General features: G+C 35.3%; 1 non-coding gene across 1 annotated transcript; it reads left to right on the forward strand.

Moving 5' to 3' along the window:
• Positions 1-12117: 12117 nt before the first annotated feature.
• On the forward strand, positions 12118-12224 carry LOC113182693 (U6 spliceosomal RNA). The gene has a single exon (XR_003300780.1). It is a non-coding gene; the product is annotated as a U6 spliceosomal RNA (small nuclear RNA).
• Positions 12225-14594: the final 2370 nt, after the last annotated feature.

Genomic DNA, 14594 nt, shown 5'->3' on the forward strand with positions numbered 1-14594 from the left:
TCTATCAGTGCTCAATATATATTTTCCAATATCTGTATTTGCCATGGAATATAGCATCATGACTAATATTTGCATCAGACTCAAATTTGGGCACTGACTCATGGAAACCGGAGGAAAGGAGTCAAAACTTGACTTTAATCAGCTGGTGATTAAAAGCCCTGAGATAATATTGATGTACCCCCTCATTGCCACCTACTCACACCAAAACAAAGGAGAATGACATCATATCCCTCCTTGACTTAAATCCTCCATCGTTTTCTTCATCTGTTGAATTTAACACTAAGATTATTAAGATAAAGTTTGAAAGAAATGAAAAAATAAACTTCAGAAATTCAAAGCACTTAAAATGTTTTTGAACTAGAAGTGACCTTAGAGATACCATCTTCTCTTCTCCTTTTGTGGTTGAGACAATGGAGTTTGTAGGAATCCACAGCTTTGCAGCAGACACAGGACTTGTTAATAGAAGACCAGAGATGATTGGACCTGCCTGGTCCTTGAGTGAAATGGAGCAAGGAAGAATTTGGAGAGTATGGCACTTGTGGCTGCTCTCATCAAGGGGCAGGATGAGAGCAGACATTCCTGCAAAGCTGACTTCAGAGTGTTAAAGTCACCCATCCTGCCTTTCAGTGGTTTACTGCTTTGGAAATAAGATATTTACTTAGAAATAAGGAAGGATATCCCACATATGCTCACCAGTCTTCCTTCAGAATGCTAAGTCAAGTTCTCTGAAAGCCACATCAAGTCACTCTTGGTATTCAGTCAGCTTCAGAAAATGGGGGCGTCACAAAACAGAGGGAGACTTTGTGGTAGCAATTTGAAGATTTTATCTGCCAGCTCCCTCCATGTTCTTAACTAATGAGATTAGAGTGAATCAGAATAGTCTTCAGGGGCATCTGGGAATGCTATCTGTGTCTATGCTAAAATCTATAGATAAATAACGAAGAACTAGATTACCTAGATATTCCCAATATAAAAATAGCTGTAAAAAGCTGTCTACATAATAATGGGAACAAAATCTAAGGAATTTTCTCCAAGTGAAAAAGTAATCACAGGTGAACATTGAAAACTTGGGGATTTGATGTGTTAGATGAAATTGTTACTTGTTGCTTACAGAACATTACTGTTTCAATTACAATGTTCTCCTACCCCCTTTATGTTATCTTTACTTGAGTAAAATTAATTTAAAAATATAAACTAGTTTGAAAACAGTGTTTTTTGATAGAGTTAAAGAAGTAATTCAAATATTTTTTGTCTTAAACACAGTTTGTTTTTTAGTAGTTGCCTATGTGAAAATGCAAAAGACAAAAAAAAAATGTAATGAATTAAAAGTAGCCCATTCAAATGGAGGAGAAAACTTTTACACAGCATTCATTTTGCATCCCAAACTAATAACCTTTCTGCATCATACCCTAAAAATGGCATTCAAATGGTTTCCACATTTCACAGAGTGTTGGCTTGCATGTTTGTTTTCTTCTGGAATGATGTAAGACTCATTTGTTTATTCTTATTTTTATTACAAAGCAGAGACATCTTTGTCATGAAAAGTCGATGCTCCCTGACTGAGAATCGTCTGCTGTTGCGGACATCATGCTGGAGCTAGGAGACGAGCTAGGAGAGTATGACCTTGCCCTTCTGACTGATGCTTCGGTCACACTCACTGGCTCCCTCACAGCTCCTGGACTCCACCAGTGGACTTGGTGTCTCCCAAACAAACAAAAACCAGTAACATCTACCAGCTGTTGGTGGGGACACCTTTGAAAACCGATTAAACCATGATTAAAGGAGGCTGTAGTAAGTGTTAAAGAAAATCTTTGTGACTCCAGTGACCTTAGTTGCTTTGCTTGTTTTGCTTTCTAGTCTCATGTGAGCTCAGGAAGAGAAAACAAGCAATGTAGTTGCTCTCAAAAGGCCCACCAAGTCCTCCTGGGAGGAGCTGGCAGTTCTGGCCAGCTCAGGAACAAGGCCTACCCTGGACAGGACTTCAGCTTTCCTACTCCTATACATTTACTTGTATGATTTTAGGACTATGGATAAGATGAATGAGAGAATAAAATGCTTAATTTGAAATATGAGTTCTTGTAGAATAATGGATAACAATATAGAACCCCAAATCAAATCTACTCATCTGTAGCCATCTAATCTTCCACAAAACACTAAGAATATACATTGGAGAAAGCTGGATGTACATATAGAGAAGAAACCGGAGCCCGACATCTCACTGTGTATACAGTTTTAAATGCAAGACCTTAAATTATAAAGCTTCTAGAATAAAACTTAGGAGAAAAATTTCCAGACATTGATATTGACAGTGAATTTTTAGATAAGACCCCAGAAAAACAGGAAACAAAAGCAAAGATAGACGAATACAATTATATCAAATTAAGAAACTTCTGAACAGCAAAAGAAACAATAAGCAGTGTGAGGAGATAACCTACAGAATGGGAGAAAATATTTGCAATCTATTTATTCACTAAGGGAAGAATATTAAATATACAATGAACTCAAAAGTTCAACAGCAAAATGATAATACTAATATTAATTGTCAAGAGCCACCCATGGGCTGCTTGTGTGAGCTGTGTGCATTTGAGCCTATGAGGGAACTGGCCTGACTTACTGCCTGATTGGCCTGTGTGAGGTACCTGTGCCTTTCCTCTCCCTCTGCCTGTGTTCTCAAGCAGCACCTCAGATACCTGTGGCTTTCCAAGATGTCAGTCAGTCTGCTGACCACATGACCTCACCAAGCAAGACTCCACCAAGAAAGACTCCACCCTTGAAACCCAACCCTTGCCTTATTTGGGTGGACCTTTCTCGAATGTCTTTTCCCCAATAAATAGAAGGTTTGGGGTGTGCTCCATCTCCTGTTCCTTCCAGCACTGGAGTGACACTTGGGGTCACCAAGCTGAGCTGTCCTGCTTTAAAAACTTATGTTCCTATTCTGCATGGTTTCCTTGCCATTTTCTTAGTTATTGATACAGCCAGCTTCTTAGAACCCAGTTCTTATCACCATTCAGGCAAGCTGATAAAAATTAATGATTATGATGATCTAATTTAAAGATGAGAAAATACCTGAATAGCCATTTTTCAAAATAAGGTATATAAATGGCCAATAACTATATGCAAAGGTTCAACATTGTTTATAATCAGGGGAATGCAAATCAAAGCCACAATAAGATATCATCTTACCCAGTTCGAATGGTTATTATTAAAAAGACAAAAAATACAAAATGACATCAAGGATGCAAAGAAAGGGAAACTCTTATATAGTGTTGCTGGAAATGTTATTTAGTATAGCTATTATGAAAAATATAGGAAGCCTTCTTCAAATCCTACAAATAGAGCTACCATATGATTCAGCTGTCCCACTGCGGAGTAGATAATGAAGAAAATGAAATCTGTATATCAGAGATACCTGCTCTATTGCAGCATTATTCACATTAGCCAAGATAATGAACTAAGTGATGTGTTCATCAATGGATGAACACAGTTTCTGATAGATAGACACACTGGATTTTTTCATTCATAAAGAAGAACAAAATCTTGTCATGGGTGAAACTGGGCTATATTAGGTTAATTGAACTAGGCAGGCACTGAAAGAAAAAATAAAAACACTATAATTGTGTGTTCTGATGCTTAGTGGGAAGCTGAAAGTGTTGCTTTCCTAATGGGAGAGAGCAGAACAGTGGTCACTAGGGATGGAACTAGAGGACAGGGGAGTTGTAGAGTTGTAGAATGAGTACCACAACTCAGCTAGGGGGAAGACAGTCTAGTGTTCTACAGCACAGGAGGTGACAGTAGTTTACAACATCGTATCAGGCATTTTATAAAGAACTACTAGGGAGGAATTGGAAGTCTACCCACACAGAACAATGATAAATGTTAACATGATAGAAATGCTAATTACTCTGTTTTGATCATTCCACATGCATGTATTTATTAAAATGATTGCACTCAACCTTATAAATATGTACAATCATGTGTCAACAAAATGAATGAGGAAAAATAAATGTGTTCTGGTTTTTAGGTAGAATATCAATAGACATGCAAATACAGTCAGTATGTCTTATCTGAATATATGGAAATATGAGTATCCTTCTTATGATATTTAGAATATTTTTCTCTCATTTTTCTAGAGCACTTGGGGTTTTTAACATTCAAAGTACACTCTTCTGAACAATTTATCAACACATTTCTTAACACTATGTATTTAAGGGCTATAAAGGAGAAATGCTACTTTGAATTTATCTCAGTTCAGCAATTTTTTTTTCTACCAAAATGTCAAAGGTTACTAGTGTATTAATGCAGTTAAGACACTTTTCATTCAAAGAGAGTATTGGACATTCACTTCCATTCATCATTCTCTTAGCATATGTGAGACAGGAAAAATCCCATTACAAGGAACCCTTGATGGATACACACAGTCATAAAAAACACATCATCATTCTTAATATGCATAGAAATTATTCTGCTATGACACAAATTAGTTTGTATTATCTTTCAAAAAATTGTAAGATGTGCTCAGAGACATATTAGAGAATCTGACAGTAAAATGAAATATGTTTAATGAAGCATATCACAAGTGGTTAACTGAAAGCCAGCAAAAGTGTTGTCAGCAAAAATATCTGCCTGATGTTTTGATGCTAATTCTCAATAAAGCTAGCATTCTAAAGGAAAGAAGAATGGTCGTTCCTGAGAAGCATATCTTATGATAAGCTTATTAATGAGCCTATTGACTATATGAGATAGATTTATCATATTTTCTCTTTGAATTTATTTAATACACAAATTTTCACTAGAAACTGTTTTTAATTACTGAGTACAATAAATCTTAAATAACATGATGGAAGAGATCATCAGAAACTTTGCATAGAGATTAGACAAGCTGAAAAGTTTTTAATGAGTAAGAAAAAGCCCTCATATTGAACACAGCTCTGCCTCCCCAGATAATCACCACCCCACAGTCACAAGGGACGGAGGACTATGGGGACTATGGCGACTGGAAAAATCTGAACCCCGCATGTCTCTTTTTGCCTGCCTGACTGCCTGCTTTCTTTGAACTTTAAACTAACTTAGTTCAGGAAAAAAAAATATATCAAACTGACATTTTAACTCTCCTTTAAATATTAGAATTTTATGAATATTTTCTTCCAAAGTAAAAATAAAACTTTCTTTTGAGAAAAATGAACATCAAGAAATGGGCATTCAAATAACATAGTTTCTATAAAAATCGTTTGTGTTTTAGTTTCATAATAACCCTTTGGTTGGCTTAAAGTTTAGTTTTCTGTTTTTCAGGGCCAAATGTAAGCTCAAATATTCACTTAGGTTGAACAATTATTGAATGTATGAATGTTTGCAGATTGAACAGAGACTTTCTTCACCTCTGGACTGTTAATAGAGAGAACAGAGGTTCTTGCCCGGAAACAGAGCTGGTGTATGGATTATAGGAGCTACAATGGCCTGAAATTAAATGAAAACCTGTGCATATGTTCACGTAAGTCCACCGTTTTGAAAACAACTCAAAGGAGATTACAAAGAGATTACAAAGGAGATTACAAAGCATGTGTGTGCGCACACACACTCACGCACACACACACACACACACAAGCACACACAGTCATCTGGAGCCTTAATGTCAACAAGATACCATTTAGTCGTCACAGAATATGAATAGAAATGGGTTACTGCAACTGAATGGAACATTAAAGTTTAAGCAATTACTCAGTCAACTCTCTGACATTAGAGACGGGGATATTGGGAATCAAAGAAGTAAAATGATTGATCCATGATTAAAATAAACAGACTTCTAAGCAGTAGGTTAAAATACAGAAGCCATGTTTTTCTTCCCCCATTCAATGATTTTTACATAATGGACTTACATGGATTAAACATAGTAATAATTATTGCCTTACAGTTGCACATATGGCATGAGAGACACCAATCTACATGCTTACACGGTTTATATAATTTTATTCTTTAATGCTAAATTTATTAACTGGGGAGTTTAAGTAACCAGCTTGTTAGAGCAGAACGAAAATTCAAACATTCCCTGACTCTAAAACTCCAATTACATTAGACTTTGCTATATGGATCACTCTCCACATTGAATGTAATACAATTATTTTCCCATTTTTATGTGTTTGTATATTTATTTTTCAAAGCAATTTTCAGGATGCTGAACAAGGCGCAGGAGCTCAGGAGATTCTTGTTGGTGGAGTAATGATGGAGACTGTGGTAGTTATATTACTGACTTGGTAGCCACCCAGACTCCTAAGTGAAGGAAGTGAAAGAAAACATGCCCAGAAAGTATTGATCTCTCATTAAATATTATATTCTGCATAAAGACAGCCAACAAGATGCTGGAAGAGTGCACAGAATATTCATCAATATATCACTCAGAAAAATTTGATTTAGAAAAGGAACTCATGGATTTCTGAAAGCAATATAACTTGTGATGAGTCTAATTGACATTTGAAGCTACTAGTACTAAAATACACAGAGAGAATCCAACTGTAAAGAGATGGTTTTCAGAATAGTCTTTGCCATTAGTCTCACTATTTTATAGGATTACTCAGAGCTTTTTAAAAAAGCATTTGTATGTGCTACGTGTACATGTATAAAATTTTAATTACTTATAAATGAATAATTGAAATAAAAATGTAATCATGGAAGTGAAGCACATAGCCCTTGAATAAGCACAGCCTAGGATGGGAATAAAAATTGACAAGATAGAAACCATTAAATCAATTATAGGAAGGTATACTTTTCAATTTTAGTCACTGCTACTAAAGTAAAAGTTCTTCTTTAAGATTAAAATATTTTAATTTTTAAGAATTAGTTAAAATTTTAGTATAAGTCATCATAAAAATGTCCTTAACATACCTCAAGCTGCTTAATAACAAAGACGGAAGAATCACATTGGTAGATATACTGGGTGAAGAGGAATAGATGAAAAGAATAAATATGGAAAGGAAGACTTGCAGACTAGCTTCTGGAAACACTATCACAAGGAATAAGTCCTGCATATTTCACGGGATGAGCAGTCATGAAGACCCCGATTCAATAGAGTACTTCCACTTAATTGCCTCCTACAGAGACTTGAACTGTAATGTTTAGATTTAGTCCTTCACCTATGGATTCTGCTTCATGTGGGGCCAAGCACTTGAACTCAAAGAGGCATTAATTGTTAAAATATTTTATTTCATATTTTCCTGGTTTAAAGCTTCCTAACAATATGTTATCACTTCAAATTAAATTGGCTGGTTGCCAATTTCATTTGGAGGAACTCTTTTGACATTTACCAATGCAAGAAATCATATGTAGCTTTGCTCTTAAATCAGAATTATGCCAGATTTCCATTTCATGACCTCAAGGAAACAATTGATGAAATCAGCCAGCTTGTTTAAAGAGCCATTGCTATTCAGCATCACATGGCCCCTTCATTCCAATAAACATCTATCTAGAATCTTCAGCCAGAAGCACAAATTGGAGCTGCTTGAGGTGGGATTGGATTTCTCAGATTCCTCTAGAACCCCTGGTATTCAATAGTTTAATTTTTAATATCTAGAATCCTATCTTTTGCTAATTAGTGTTCAGCCTTTATAATGTGAGTTGGCTTTTGCAAGTCAGCCCTGTACATCATTATCTGATCTATACTTTCCCCAGTTACATGGACACTAAAAGACAGCAAAGTTTTATATATGTGCTAAACATGTTCAAGCACGTTGGGTAGGACTAGAATTTAGCCACCTGGAGCAACATATTGAAGGAAATAACAAATGATGGACACATTCAGCACATTTCACACGTGTTTTTGGAGGGCATATAGTTGGAATCTGTGAAAATAGTGAATGAAAATTGGACCCTTTGCACATTCATATCAGGGTAAGGAAGTATTTTTTATTTTGTGTACTTCACTTTACATTATACAATGCAATGCTACAGGTTTGGTAATCATATATATGATTAGGATAAACATACACAAACACACACACACACACACACACACAATCCTGATTTAGCAATGGTCTAATTCCATGATTCAAATACATCCACAATGGCTCAATTGAGACTAAAAGGTGGAGATTAGGAAAGAGATATTTGTAACTTGCATCACATCACTGCCCTTATACAATTATTAGATATAACATGATATTTGAGAATGGCAATAGCACTTAAAAGATTACCTATATTCATATAAGAAAATTTTGCTTGGCTACTTGTACATATCTTTGTTTTTGTTCATTCTCTATATACTGCATAATGCAACATACAACCATAATAGAAAATATATTTTATAGAAATTCTAGAATGATTTGTATTTTCTATGACAGTTATCAAAGGCTCAGATCCATGCAATCAATTATCTTTATGCTATTAGTCATGACCTTCTCCTTTGAAATGATTGCCTGCCATCTGCTATTTCATTAAGTATTAAATCTTTGTTGCTGAGCAGCAAGCCAATTTGCCTTAGTGACTTCACCAAAAAAGCATTTTAAATTCCTTTATGAAGGATGTAATTGCTTAAACCCAACATTCTTTTAAATTCTAGATAAAAAGTGAATAGATGCATGTGAAGTACACTGCAATCAAGATATTGAAGCCATTAGTTGTGCAGTCATATAACCTCTTAAAAGGCCATTCACAGCTTAAGCCCTACATTATCACAGTGTGGATCTCTTGCAAACCTCCCCTATTAAAAATGAGATGTGCATATGGAAACTAAGTAAGAACTTTATTAATAATTTCATGAGGCAACAGATTGTTGCAATTTACATCAGTTATTAAACTGCCTTTGGGTTGTACTTCTCTGTTTTTTGTATGTGAGTTTGATGTATAACAGATCCTCTATACGATCATTGATTTGATCACTCAATTGCATTCCCCAAGTGATTTCAGAAGCTAAAGTAATAACTACTTAACTTGAATTCTTATGGGGTTCTTTAAAAAGCTATGGTAATATGCAGAGCAAATAATATACATTGAATTCATTTTTAAAATATATTCACAGTTGTCAATAAGGCAAAGACAGTGAAAAGCATTAAAAATACTGTCCTAGGTTACTTTCTGACCTAGGATTGTATTTCCAGCAGGACTGACTAGCCACAGTGATTATCCCAAGTAGGCAAGGTAAAAGGACTGTAAGTTTATTATCTAAACTAACAATGGCTTATCATTGATCATGGGGATCCAATACAAAACACTCAATGTGTCAAATGCACACTGAAAATGATGATGTGGACTCAAGTTAAACCATGCTTTTTAAGCCCAGGCAGGAAAGCCATTTATAGACTAACATATAACAATTAGTAACAAAATCAGTTTATTAATAGCAATAATGATTGAGGATGGAAAATGGAGTGATTAAATAAAACATCCGAAGTTTGATGAGGCATTAGGGAATAGATACGTATTAGAACAGGAACTTTGGATGTGTACCAAAGTGAAAACAGAAAGACTCAAACTGGACCACATTATGTAATGTGGCACTTTGTAATTAAGTCCAGGGAGTAAGGTCTGCATTATCAAAATGCAGGCTTTCAGAAGAATGATCTGAATATCAGGCAAACAACAGAAAAATATCAGTGTCATCTCTAGAGTATTGGTTCCAGCATCAATTCAACAGAAGTTAACCATGAATCTGAGGATCCCTCCAAGCAAGGGTAGAGAGGTTAGGTATAGAAGTTTTATAGAGATTTTTAAACATTGTGTGCTTCAGACCAAGTTCATCTTGTATCTCAAAGAGTTGAGAGAGGAGGGATGTCAAAGGATGAGAAAGGACTCTTATGAAAATGGTCATTACTAGCAGTGATTGTTGAATGTCACATCTTGTATACTATGTGTTTGTTTCCAAATTTCAAAACAAAAATACACTGGAAACTAGCTTTCTTCTCTAGCTACAGTTCTGACATTCAAGTATCTAGAAACTTGGAAGACTGTTTCCTTTGATGTCAGCAGCTGAACTCTCTAAAAATACAGATTCCCAGGTCTCAGCCCAAACCTTGGAAGATAATGTTGAGGAATCTTCATTCTTTACAGGTTTGTGGATGATCCTGACTATATCCTGACTATATTCCTATTTCCTAGGAAGAACAACAGCATCACTTAGAAAAAAATATTTGGTAATAAAAAATTTAGACTGAAAGGCTTCAAAGATAGAAAGAAAGTCAGTATCAGAGTAATAATAAATGTATTTCTGAAAAATGAAACAGGTGATTTTAAAAGGTGATTTGTAACAAGGGAGAAGAAAGGCAAACAGTATAAAACTAATGGAGAAAGAGTCCAGAGAACTTTGAAACCAGAGTGTCATTTGATTTATATTCACCTATGGAGATGGAAAAGGATTTCACTGTTTCAAGAAGTGGTAATCAGTCCACAGTTTTCTGGAACTCTGGTGTCAGGAGGTTTCAAACCATGTTATTACAAAAGCAAGAATGAAAAATGATTAAATCACAAGAAAGGCGAAAGTGACAGTTTCTATGCATGGTGTATGCTCTAAGATAAAACCACTATCAGACATAATGAAAACAAAAGGCAGAACTAAAAACAAAACAACCTACTTTCTACATAAGTCTCACTTCCAAGGCTCTAATACATGGGGGAAATCCTGGTGCTCAGTGAGGGTAAATGTTCTCAGTCCTGGGACTCTTTGTTCAGTGAAAATAAATGGTTGGCTAGATAGAAAAAGACGGAGAATTTGTGGGAACATGAATGATTTAGAAGGGTCACAATCTCTATTAGGAACATGGTCATATTCTGAAGAATGTAGGAAAGTGATATTTTAGAGAAAAGTAGAAAGTAAAATGGAATAGTCTCATTTTGAGTACCATTCTCAATAGAGAAAGAGTACTTTTGGCAGGTGGTGTTTGAATGTAGTTAATGGGATTCATTATAGGAAACCCTTAAATCTCTTCTGTCCTTCTAATAAAGCCATTTATACCTCTTTTTTTAAGTATTTTAGAAAACTTGAGGTGATGAGTTCATGCTGAATCTGTAACTCACTAGTTTAAAATATGATTTCAAAAGTCCCACAAGTAAGTCTGACATATTTTTTCCTCTCCCATTTCCCACAAGCCACTACCTCTGTTTTACACATACACACACACACACACACACACACACAACACACAATATTCTTGATGGAGACATCATGATACATAAAAAAATTATAGCTGAATTAAACATTAGATACATGCTTTGGGTATTCATTCAAAGGAGTTAAAAACTTGGAAAACACAGCTTGTATTTTTGAGGAGAGAGTAAACATTGACTCAAGAAAAACACATACCTAAGTAACAAGCTTTAAGGTAATTTTTAGTTAGGGATGGGCAAAGGTAATTGAAGAAGAGAATCCTTGAAGGAATCTGATCAGAAGGATTCTGAAACTAAAGAGTTGGGTGAAAAACTGGCAGGAGAAAAGAGAGCTTTTCAAACAAAGGCAGGCATATCCCTGTTGCTTGTTCCCTGCAAAGATAAAAAGGAAAAAATCAGAAAGAGCATCTAGTATCCTGGTGCCCAGAAACATCCATTGGTTGATGGAGGTGAGTGAAACAGCACATAGAACAGGGGGAAAATGAGTGAGTGGAGAAGGTGAATGATCATTCTAAGGTAAAGGTGTTTGTGGTGTATTAAAGAGAGTTAGAGAATGAAAGAAAGGAGAAGGAAATATCTTTTCTCAGTGGTTACCTATGCCTGTTTTCTGGATGCCTGGGAGGGACTATGAGAAATGCATTTCCAGGACCCACATGTTGCAAGAGCATGGATGGAGTCCGCTTTGGCTGCAATTATAATTTATGATGATTTCTTTAATTCTGTTTTATGCATACTATATCTCTTCCCTCCTGTAGATTTGCTGTCAGGGCAATGGGAGGTTTGTCAGCTATCTTATAAAAAAAGGCACAGGATTAATATTTGCAGGGAAATTTGATAAGACCTTGAGCAACATGGAGGGCACTCTGAGCCAGCGAGGGCAGTGGTGGATCAAGTCCCCCATGGGCTGGCCAGTTCTGAGAGGACACTTCCAGGCACGCACACCTGGGGAGACAGGTGCACAGGGAGTGGAGGACTTGGCCCTACAGGCCCTCTCTCTAATGCTCCTAAATTCAGAAATAAAGAAAATAAAGGATGCTCACTTCAGCAACACAAACACAAGAACTGGAAGGACACGGAGAAGATCAGCATGGCCCCTGCTCAAGGATGGCATGCAAATTCATAAAGTATTTCACATTTTTGCACTTGTATAAATATACCACAGTGAATTCCACCCTTATGAATATCTGCTAAACACCAATAAAATAAAGAAAGAAAGAAAGAAAGAAAGAAAGAAAGAAAGAAAGAAAGAAAGAAAGAAAGAAAGAAAGAAAGACCAGTAGGGTAGAGGAAGAGAATAGGGGGAGGGAAGAGGGAGGACAGGAGTCCCAGGTGCTGGAATGTAGTACATTAAACTCCATGCATGTTGATTATGTCAAAATGAACCCAACTATTATGTATAACAATCATCTGTAATAACAGAAAGAAAGAAAGAAAGAAAGAAAGAAAGAAAGAAAGAAAGAAAGAAAGAAAGAAAGAAAGAAAGAAAGAAAGAAAGACAAAAGAGTGGAGCAGATCACTTTCCTGTGTCCTCTGTTGAGAGGAGAGGGAGCTACATAGTATTTCTTAACATTCCACACAGTAATTTAAAGTATGTCTGCCTAAAGGACAAAAGAACACCTTTTTTCTTTTTGATTAAGTTGCTCTTTTGCCACATACACTGTCCCTACCTCCCCTGGGTTCCGCCCGCAGTTTCCACAGCTCTGATTTCAAGGGGAAGTAAAGATGATGTGACAGGAAATCAACCACACTTAACAGTAACACAATAGCCTGATTCTTGCTCCGAGCCACAAAATGGGGCCAAATGTACTATTAAATGTGGCGAGGTTGTTTTCAGGCAGAGCTGCTCAGAGGAAGGACAGAGGCTCCAGAGGTGAGGCCCACACTGGAGCTTCCCTCCACCCTGTTCCAGGAAGTGGCTTGGCCTCCTGGGAGAACAGCAAAGCTAATGCCACTGCCAGAAGTCTTATTTTGGGGTTCTCTGAGGGAATATGGTCTGAAGCTATGGTTCTCATGACGTGTAAGCAATTTTGTGTTAAATAATTTAATTATACTACTTAATTAATTTATAATTATCAAACAATAACAATGATTGGAGAATAATTAAATAACTGTCATGTCATCTTGAACTTAAAGATTTGCTTTGCCTATTTTAAATTCCTTTACTTCAAAATATATGGTTTCTCCAATTCCAAAATAATCCAGGATAGATTAGAGAGATACATTTATTTTATAAGAGGTAGGTTATTAATAATTGTAGAGTGCTGATTTATTTTTTCCATTAGAGATATGATATTAAATTTTAAAAAATCTTAAACCTTATATGCTTGCAAGATCTATATTCCTTTCAACTCTCTCCTTGTTAAATTCTCCTATTATTAACTAAAAAATCAACATATTAAATTTTACTTCACATTATTGAGAAGATAGTTTACTTTCCATGTGTGTTAATTTTATTAGAAATCTCAAACTTTATTTTAAATGTCAAATTTAGATTTCTTTTTTCAACTAAAGGTTGAGGTTTATATTTAAAGAATGGCTTATAATTGTTGTTTTGGAAGCAATGTTTTTATGCATTGCTTTTGTATATTAGATTTTTCTGTCAGGTAGAGAAATATCAAAAAAGCAAAAAGTACTTGCAATACATGACTTTATTCATAGACAAAATACCTCAGGACAATTTAGATTTCATATAGTCATGCTCAATAAGAAAAAGATACTACTGAGTCTGTGAAACACATAATTCCATAAAATTTCATGGACACCCTGAAATAAATGACTTAAAACACTTAAGAATAGCACGGAGAAAACTACAGATTGCCATTGACTGAATTCTTCAGGAAAGTTGAAAATGGTGTGTGTTCTTCAAGGTTACATTTTTGTTTTGGTAGTATTAAATGTTCTTAGAAGGTTCATAATATTACTGTGTAATGAAGCATACAATTTCTATAATACATCTAGTGCACAATTTTCTCTGAGCATATTAATATAATTTATTTTATTTAAATTCGATACACATTTACATGTCGTAAAAAATCATACTTCCTTAATTTTACTTAAAATGTTAATGTGGTTTTTGTTTGTGAGTTATTATCTTCTGCTAACTGAACGTAAGTAGTTTAAATATAATTAGTATTAAAAGAAGATTGAATTAGGTTATGTATGCTCTTTAAAAATAAATTTAAAATACATTGATAAATTCAGGGTGTTTATTAAGCATTTGTTTTAGAAGGTAAAAATGAATGAAGAATTCTTGTCTTCTGGGGGCTAAATGGTAGAGCACTTGCCTAGCATGTCTGAGGCACTGGGTTTGATTATTGGCTCTTCATATAAATAAAATAAAGGTCTATTGACAACTAAAATATATATATTTTTTAAAAATTCATGTTATCCACCAAATCCACATGTAGACAGCTTTCTGTACTTTATACACCATTAATATGAGTCCTGCATGTATCACACATACTTATTAAGATAACATGGCATGGGTACTCAAAGGTACTCTGAATTGG

Source organism: Urocitellus parryii, chromosome 13 (genome assembly GCF_045843805.1).
Source record: "Urocitellus parryii isolate mUroPar1 chromosome 13, mUroPar1.hap1, whole genome shotgun sequence".
Taxonomy (NCBI): Eukaryota; Metazoa; Chordata; class Mammalia; order Rodentia; family Sciuridae; genus Urocitellus; species Urocitellus parryii.